At 36.1% G+C, this 8,405-nt stretch overlaps 1 protein-coding gene across 2 annotated transcripts in view; it reads left to right on the top strand.

Moving 5' to 3' along the window:
- The first annotated feature begins 208 nt into the window (after positions 1-208).
- The window catches only part of zda (peptidyl-prolyl cis-trans isomerase zonda), a 147,721-nt gene continuing 139,524 nt past the window's right edge, over positions 209-8,405 (top strand). The window contains exon 1 of one of the 2 annotated variants that reach the window (XM_090378402.1): positions 209-413. The gene's annotated coding sequence lies outside the window, so the exon portion shown is untranslated. Of the gene's footprint in view, positions 414-521; positions 584-8,405 lie in introns of those variants that run through there. The other variant, XM_090378407.1, reaches the window with a different exon arrangement.

The following is an 8,405-nucleotide window of genomic DNA, read 5'->3' as shown; positions in this document are numbered from 1 at the left end:
TTTAGGGTTTTAAGTGCATCGGCGCTTTATGCCACATTGCTTCATATATATAGATTATGACTGTAAATTACGTGTGGTCTGTGGTCGAGTTACTGAGGGGATGACGGTAATTACCATATACCAGCTGTGCTACCCAATAGCTGGTTGGGCGTCTTAAATAATACCGTAATTTGTATGTGTACAGCTCCAAAGAAGACGTCGGGCACGTCTGTCCAATGAAGCAGATAGTTTAAGCTGCAGTTTCAATTTTGTACCACAGTATTATTAGCGGTGTTGAGTTGTGCTTCATATGTGAACTTTGAAATGGAGTGTTGAGTGATAAATTGTGACCACCTAGTTTTGTGATATATAAATTATTTTTTTTCAGTTTGTGGTGGCCCATGTAGCGCTGAACTAAATCACGAGCTTTAAAGGTAATACCTGTTGTAGTTATGTAGCCAAGATGTCCAATTATTATTATTTATTTTTGCAAACACGGACTACTTTTACTTGCGTGTCTTATTGACTATGGTTTTTCTAGAGGAAAAACGAGTTTCATATTTTTCTCAATCCCGGCTATAGATTTCAAGAATTTATGGCCGAGGTATATGTTACATTTGTCTTTATAAGAAAAACCTGTAATTTGCAAGTATAAAAATCTGATTTCACGTAAAATTTTAGTGATTTGGAGCAAGTATTATTTGAGTTTATTTGTTTTTAATAAACTCAAATAACATATTTATGACATATTGCTATACTATATATGTGTGATAAAAAAGTAAAAGTTTAATTAAAGAACTGCTTTCTAAATTTTAAGATACGATTTTGTGCATAATGGAAAAGGTGCATAATTTGTATTTGCACCTTTCCCACTGGGCACACCATATACAAAGTTATTGGAATTTGGAAACAGCAGAAATACAAAAAGTGGAATTGTGTACAAAAGCGAGTTAGGCGGACCTCTGAACAAAAAGGATTAACATAAAGGAATCATTCCTCAACAATGGATTTTCCAACCACGTATTTGGGATAATGTGGCTTTATATTTGTAAACAAAATTTCACAAACTGTGCTCTATTTTTTTATTATTATTTACATGTGTACGTGGTTAAGTACAGTCTGCCAGAGTAACCTGACAATTATTGTTCCCATCTTCTGTAGATCCACAGGCAGATCTAGGGATAGTGCCATATTTAGATTGCCTTGGACCAAAGTACAAATTTTTAGAGGCACTAAAGGTAAAGTTTTAGGGGCCCTGGACCAACATTAATTCCATTTTTGTGGTGGTTCCCCACAACTTAGGGGATACAGCTGCAGGAGCATCTATACACTGCCTCATTGGAAAATCAGTCTAGAGTGTGTGTGTGGGTAGCTCTGAGGGAATTGATTTTTGACTTCAAGTATGTTATTTGTTGGTAACACATATACCTACATATACAAATAAAAATTATGATAACATTTTTATTATTGAATCTGAAGAAAGGTGCTTTTAGTATAATGTGTGTTTGAATTTTTAAATTTTATGTCACATTAAGGAAACTTATCAAAATTAAAATAATTATTTTATACACCATGAAAAATCATTGGTCAGGATATGGATCATGGTGTCTGCCAGTTAGTGACAACACTAATATATAGGGTGTCTCAAAAATACATGGCATAACTTCAGGAATGAGTTCCTCATATGTAGACAATAAAAATATTTTATCTCAACATAGTTCCGGAAATGCTTGGTTTCCAAGTTTTGAAGGTCTGTCTATGACACTTAACTGTTCACATCACCTTATAGTAATTGTTCAAAATGTCCACCTTCTGCCTGAATACAGGCCTCACATCGACATCCCATGGACTCGGGAAGACAATGCCAAATTCCTGGCATGTTTCTTATTGTCTCACAACCTGCCACAATTCGATTGCGGAGAGTTTCCACATCAGCTACCGTAGTCGAATACATCAATGACTTTAGATGGCCCCACAAGAAGAAATCTAGTAGGTTTAAATCAGGTGAGCGTGGAGGCAAGGCAGTTGGTCCACCCCTCTACTTCAGGAGTCATAGATCTTGGTCTTCCTTTGTCGGCAGCATGAGGTGTAAAGGCCCTATGTTCATAAAGGCAGCGATGGATACCCTCAAAGATTTTGCTGTCTGGACATCTTCGTTCTGGGAACCTTTCGTGGTACAAACTATGAGCCTCCAGAGCATTGCCGTCCACCCAAACTGTACATAAAGTGCATATCCGCTTGCTCCTCATTTGAGTACATGGTCGGAATGGAAAACCACCAGATTCTGTCAGTACCTTGTGATGAAGGAAATCACCTGCGGGAGATAAGACATTCCGGTTAATAACTTGGGAACCAAGCATTTTCGGAATTATGTTAATATAAAATATTTTTATTGTCTACATATGAGGAACTCATTCCTGAAGTTATGCCGTGTATTTTTGAGACACCCTGTATAGTGTCAGTGTGGATATGTCATCAACTTTATGTAGATTTATGTTTTTCTTATACTTATATTTTTCACTTGTTTTTGTAACACTTTGAAGATTACTGTGTTTGATATATGGTGATGTAAATTAACATTTATTGTATCCATTGTTTCATCCTCTAAACATTCAGTAAGTGCTTAAAGTTAGTGTGCACCATAGTATCCGATAGGTTACTGTGATGCAGGCCGACCGGGCTAGCCGGATGGGTTAAGTGCCTACCTGGCACCCCAAAGGTCGTGGGTTCGAATCCCGCCTCGGGCTTGGATCAGAGTACAAACTGCAAAAACCTTGGGAGGTGCAATATGGCCACAGAAGCTGATGCGCCAACAACTAACAAAAAAAAAAAAAACTGTGATACAGAGACCAAGTAACTGGAGGCAAAAAATAATTTTGATATCATATACTTGGATTTCAGGAATGCTTTTGACACTATTGCACATAAAAGACTGCTGTACAACTTGGAGTAATGTGGCATTAGAGTCAAGTTACTGCTATGGATAAAGGGATGGTTAAGTGAAAGAAGACAGGGAGTGGTTATCAGTGGGCACTGCTCTAATGTTATTAGTAGAGTCTGCCAGGATTTCGTGTTAAGGCTGATTGTTGTTTTCTATATTTATCAATGATATTGATGAAGGTATATCACACTTAATGTCTAACTTTGCAGATGATTGGCAGCGTCGTTAATGACAGTAATGATGGTATGCTACTGCAACAGGATCTAGAAAAGTTGTGCAGATGGGCTGAGAAGTGGTAACTGAAGTTTAACATTGACAAATGCAAAGTACTGCATATGGGTAGCAGTAACCCAGAGTAACATACCAACTGTGTGTGGTATTACACCCCGAGTAGTGGAAAATGTCATGGGGGTAATTGTGCAGTCAGATATGAAATTCTGTGAGTAATGCTGACATGCTGCCAGGACAGTTCATGAGAGTTTGTCAGTAATATATGGAAACTTTGCTAACAGGGATAAGGATCTTGAGTGGATACACAGACAAATAGATTAAACAGAGCCACAGGCAGAAGTGAAGGCGATTCTTGCACTGCTTTTATTGGAAAATATGGTAGCCTGGAAAGCAAGGTGGCAGGGATTTCAGGACTTGCTGTGGGTCATCATGGAACAAGTGAATATATGGGCTGTGTAAGGATAACTAAGAGTAAGAACATGTGCATGTATACTTGCATGTACACCTGCTAGGTACATTGTAAATAAACTTCATGAATTCGAAGTAGTGATTAAGTCATCAAATGCAGACGTTGTAGAGATAGCAGAGACATGGTGTCACTGATGCTGAATTTGAATATGGGGAGTACAATGAATACAGGAAGACAGGAGTAGTGGAAGGATTATGCAGTCAAGAAGCATATATAGCATTTAGGGCTAAAGCCTCAAGCTATGAAAAAGTCTAGACTATGTATAAGCCACTTATACATAGTCAAGAAGCATATTAAATCTAAGGCACTGCATCCAGTTGACATGAGTGAGTGAGTGACCAGTGCAATGTTGAGTAGTTTGGTGTGATGTAAGCAGTAGCAACACAAAATTGAGACCAGAGTGTGTTGAGGGCATAAAGACTGAAGAGTACACCAAACAGCTATGCAGAGAAGTAGAGTGGGCCAATAAATTAGAATGTCTTATAATGGCCAATTTTAACTTTCCAGATGCGACTGGAATTTGATTGGTCACTTACACACTACAAGACTTTTGTAGATTTCTTGGATAACCAATTTCTACAACAGGCATATTAGTGAGGCAACAAGAAGAAGCAGTACTCTTGATCTGGCTATCAGCAGTGATTCTACATGCATTAAGAATCTCAAGGTAAAAGTCCCACTCAGGACTTTCTCTCTGAGACTGCAGTGGTCTCAGAGAGTTTTTAAATGCTATGCAGTGGGACAACGGATGATATCACCAGCAGTAAATTCTAAATGGGAAGCATTCAGGCAAGTAATCGTCGAAGCTACTAGGCTTTTTGTTGCCTAGTAGGCAACAAAGAAATACTGTTCAAGGCTTAGGCCTAAATGGAAGTCAGATGAACTATTGAGATATGTGGTAGAGAAGAAAAATGCATCGGATGTATAGAAATTTTCAGGTAATTCAGAAGTCTATGGTAAATATCAATTAGGCTATAATCCAGTCACAAAAGAAGTTAGGAAAGCTAAGTCAGATTATGAGAAATCTCGGGCAATGAATGCAAAGAAAGGCAGCAAAGGCTTATATTAGCAGTAGAAAGAAAGGATTTAATCACATTGGGCTACTTGATGTGAATGGGTTAACTGTTGATTGCGATGCTCAGGTTGCTGACAAATTGAATAGGTATTTTGCATCTACATTCACACATGACAAATTTTTTAGGAGAGGGGATGCCAGAAGTTTATAAAACTCCAGTGGGGAGTTAAATGACTTTGTTATAACTGAAAAGAAAGTGGAGTAGAAATTGTTGAAGATGGACATAAAAATGGCACCTGGGTTGGATGAAATTTATCCAATTATATCAAGGCAGCAAAGGAAGCAAGCAAACCCTTAGCCATAATTATGAGCACCCTTGGATTTAGGGGAAGTCCTTACGGACTGGAGATGTGCGAATGTATCACTAATTCATAAAGGAGATCAAAAGGCGACATTAGTGATTACAGGCCTGTTAGCTTAATGTCTGTTCTAGGAAAAATGGAATCACTAGTTAAAAGAAGTAATGCAGGACCATTTGGACAGGCATGCAGTTATACTGCAATCACAGCATGGATTTGTTTGCAGTGGGACAAAGCCTATCAGATTTTAGCTACTCTGATAGGTTACTGTGATGCAGTGACCAAGGAACTGGATACAAAAAGTAATTTTGACATCATATATTTGGATTTCAGTAAAGCTTTTGATATTGTTGCACATAAAATACTGCTGTACAAACTGGAGCAATGTGGCATTAACTGCTATGGATAAAGGGATTGTTAAGTGAAAGAAGACAGAGTTGTTATTAATGGGTATTGCTTTTTATGGACTAATGTTATTAGTGGAGGCCCTTAGGATTTCGTGTTAGGCTTATTGTTATATTCATCAATGATATATCAGGCTAAAAGACCAAATTTTCAGGTGATACAAAGGTTGGCAGGGTGGTTAATGATGGTATGCTACTGCAACAGGATCTAGAAAAGTTAGGCACAAGTTGGATTGAGAAATGGCAACTGAAGTTCAACATTGACATGCAAAGTACTGCATATTCAGAGTAATGTACCAATTGTGTGGTAGTACACTGAGAATAGTTGTAAATTGGGGTAATTGTGCAGTCAGATATGAAATTCTCTGAGCAATGCAGACATGCTGCCAGAAGAGCTCATAGGGTTTTGTCAATGGTATACATAAACTTTGCTAACAGGGATAAAGGAGATCCCTTCTAGCAAAGCAGGGTTCACTCTTTGTACAAAAGCCATGGTTAGGCTACATCACTCCAGTTCTGTATACATGAATATTGTATACAGATCTGGAGGCCTCAGTTGAGGAAGGATGTAGAACTGCTGGAACAGGTGTAGTGAAAGGCAACCAGATTGGTCAGGGAAACTAAAGGAGGTTCTTACCTAGAAAGGCTTCAGTTTTGCAAATTGCATTTTCTGGAGACTAGGCACCTGTAAAGTGATTTGAATGAGTTGTTTGAGGCCTTTAATGGATCGAGTAAGCTGAAGTAGTAGTAGTAATATTCACTATTATTACTACTACTACATTTCATAAGGCTGTGATTCAAAGGATAACTGCTCCCCTCAGTTCTTCTCAGAGCCATGGCACACCTACTACCTTGAGCTCAGCTCTTTGCTTTGCTGCTCTGGTCTGTGACATGATTTCATTCAAAATCATATAATTAAAATTATTACACTAAACTTATATACCTAATGCAGTAATAGCACTATGTACTGGTTATGCTATGAAGTTTACATTATAATTTTATATATATATATATTGCAATATCATGCTTATGATATATGTATTTTGTATCTCTTATCAAGTGTAAGTTATATGTATTACACCATACCATTATGTTTGTGACTTCTAAGTAATTATAATATGTAATAAATTTATCTAATTGACATCACCTATGCGATTCAAACTTTCGAGCTACTTATTTTATTTGCCACTATTTAAGACACTAGAATTCTCTAATCATGCACTCAATACTATAACGGCAGCAGCAAAATTTAAAAAATTTTATCGATACAAAGCAATGGCTTATAATTGCTTAAATTAACAGTCATGACTTTTTTTTTTTTTTTTTTTATGAAAACCCCAAACACGAAAGGTATCAAAACCTATAGTACTTAGTATCGTGCATGGGTTGAAAGAGAAGTATTGGGGGGGGGGGGAAATGCCGAAACTTTGCTCTAGAGACTAAACATGGGTTTCACCACTTGAAGCCTCCAATAAGCAAAGTGGTGGTGTTGCACCGGTTGATGAGTCATCTACCACCTGTGACTACAGCTATAAAGCTACTTATAGAATACGATTTAATATGACATTAGGTCAATAAAATGGCAAAATTTTTCAAAAACTTATTTGTTTCCTGGAGCTGAATATGCTACCATTAGGGGTTTTGCTTTCATAAAGATGACTACAGTGGTCTCAGACAGTTCTAAATTCTATACAGTGGGATCAACTGAAGATGTTACCAACAGCAAATTCTAAATGGGAAGCAATCAAAGAATTAATCTTGAAAGCTACTAGTCTTCTCATACCAACTAAGAAATACTGTTCAAGGTTTAGGCTCAATGGATGTCAGATGAATTAATGAGACTTGTGGCAGGGATGGAAAATGCATGGTATACATATAAATTATTGAGAGACACAAAAGCCTATGGTAGATATTGTAGTTTTAAATGTTTTCCACCAACCTTATGTAGAAATAAAACACAATGAAAATGAAAACTGGAATCTTGATAACTATGTATTTATAATAAATTATATTTGCCTGTATTTACAATAAATTATATTTAACTTTACAACTAAAATATATAAAATATACATTAAAATATACTGGGTTAAGAACAATAAAACCATAAAATACATTAAAATATACTAAATTAAAAGCTATAAAATCATAGCTTTCGAAGGCTCCTCTGGATGGGCAAACCTCAAATGTTACTCATGTTTAGCCTCTCTAACACTATGCTTCTGGAATTCTCTGATGCACCGCACAATTGGATGGCCATAGCATCTAAACAATTCTTCAAACAGTCCTCTGAGGTTGGGTATATTCATATTGTAGTTTTAAATGTTTTCTACCAACCTTATGTAGAAATAAAACACAACGAAAACGAAAACTGGAATCTTGGTAATTATGTATTTATAATAAATTATATTTGTCTGTATTTACAATAAATTATATTTAACTAAAATATATAAAATATACATTAAAATATACTGGGTTAAGAACAATAAAACCGTAAAATACATTAAAATATACTAAATTAAAAGGGATAAAATCATAGCTTTCGAAGGAGCCTTCGAAAGCTCTTGGAGCCTTTGAAAGCTATTATTTTATCGCTTTTAATTTAGTATATTTTAATGTATTTCATGGTTTATTGTTCTTAACCCAGTATATTTTAATGTATATTTTATATGTATATTTTATACATTTTAGTTGTAAAGTTAAATATAATTTATACAGGCAAATATAATTTATTATAAATACATAGTTATCAAGATTCCAGTTTTCGTTTTCGTTGTGTTTTATTTCTACATAAGGTTTGTGGAAAACATTTGGACCTATGGTAGATATAAGCCAGTCTGTAATCAGGTCATACAGGAGGTTAGGCAAGCGAAAGCTGATTGTGAGAAATCTTTGGCAAAGGATGCAAAGAAAATCAGTAAAGACTTCTTTACTTATGTAAACTCTAGAAGGAAGGGGATAAATCAGATTGGTCCACTAGATATTGATAGTTTGATTGTTGATGATTCTG

Source organism: Mastigoproctus giganteus, chromosome 1 (assembly GCF_048544385.1).
Source record: "Mastigoproctus giganteus isolate SK-2022 chromosome 1, ASM4854438v1, whole genome shotgun sequence".
In the NCBI taxonomy this organism is placed as follows: Eukaryota; Metazoa; Arthropoda; class Arachnida; order Uropygi; family Thelyphonidae; genus Mastigoproctus; species Mastigoproctus giganteus.
Note: the sequence above shows the minus strand (reverse complement) of the source record. Positions and strands in the feature narration are given on the sequence as shown.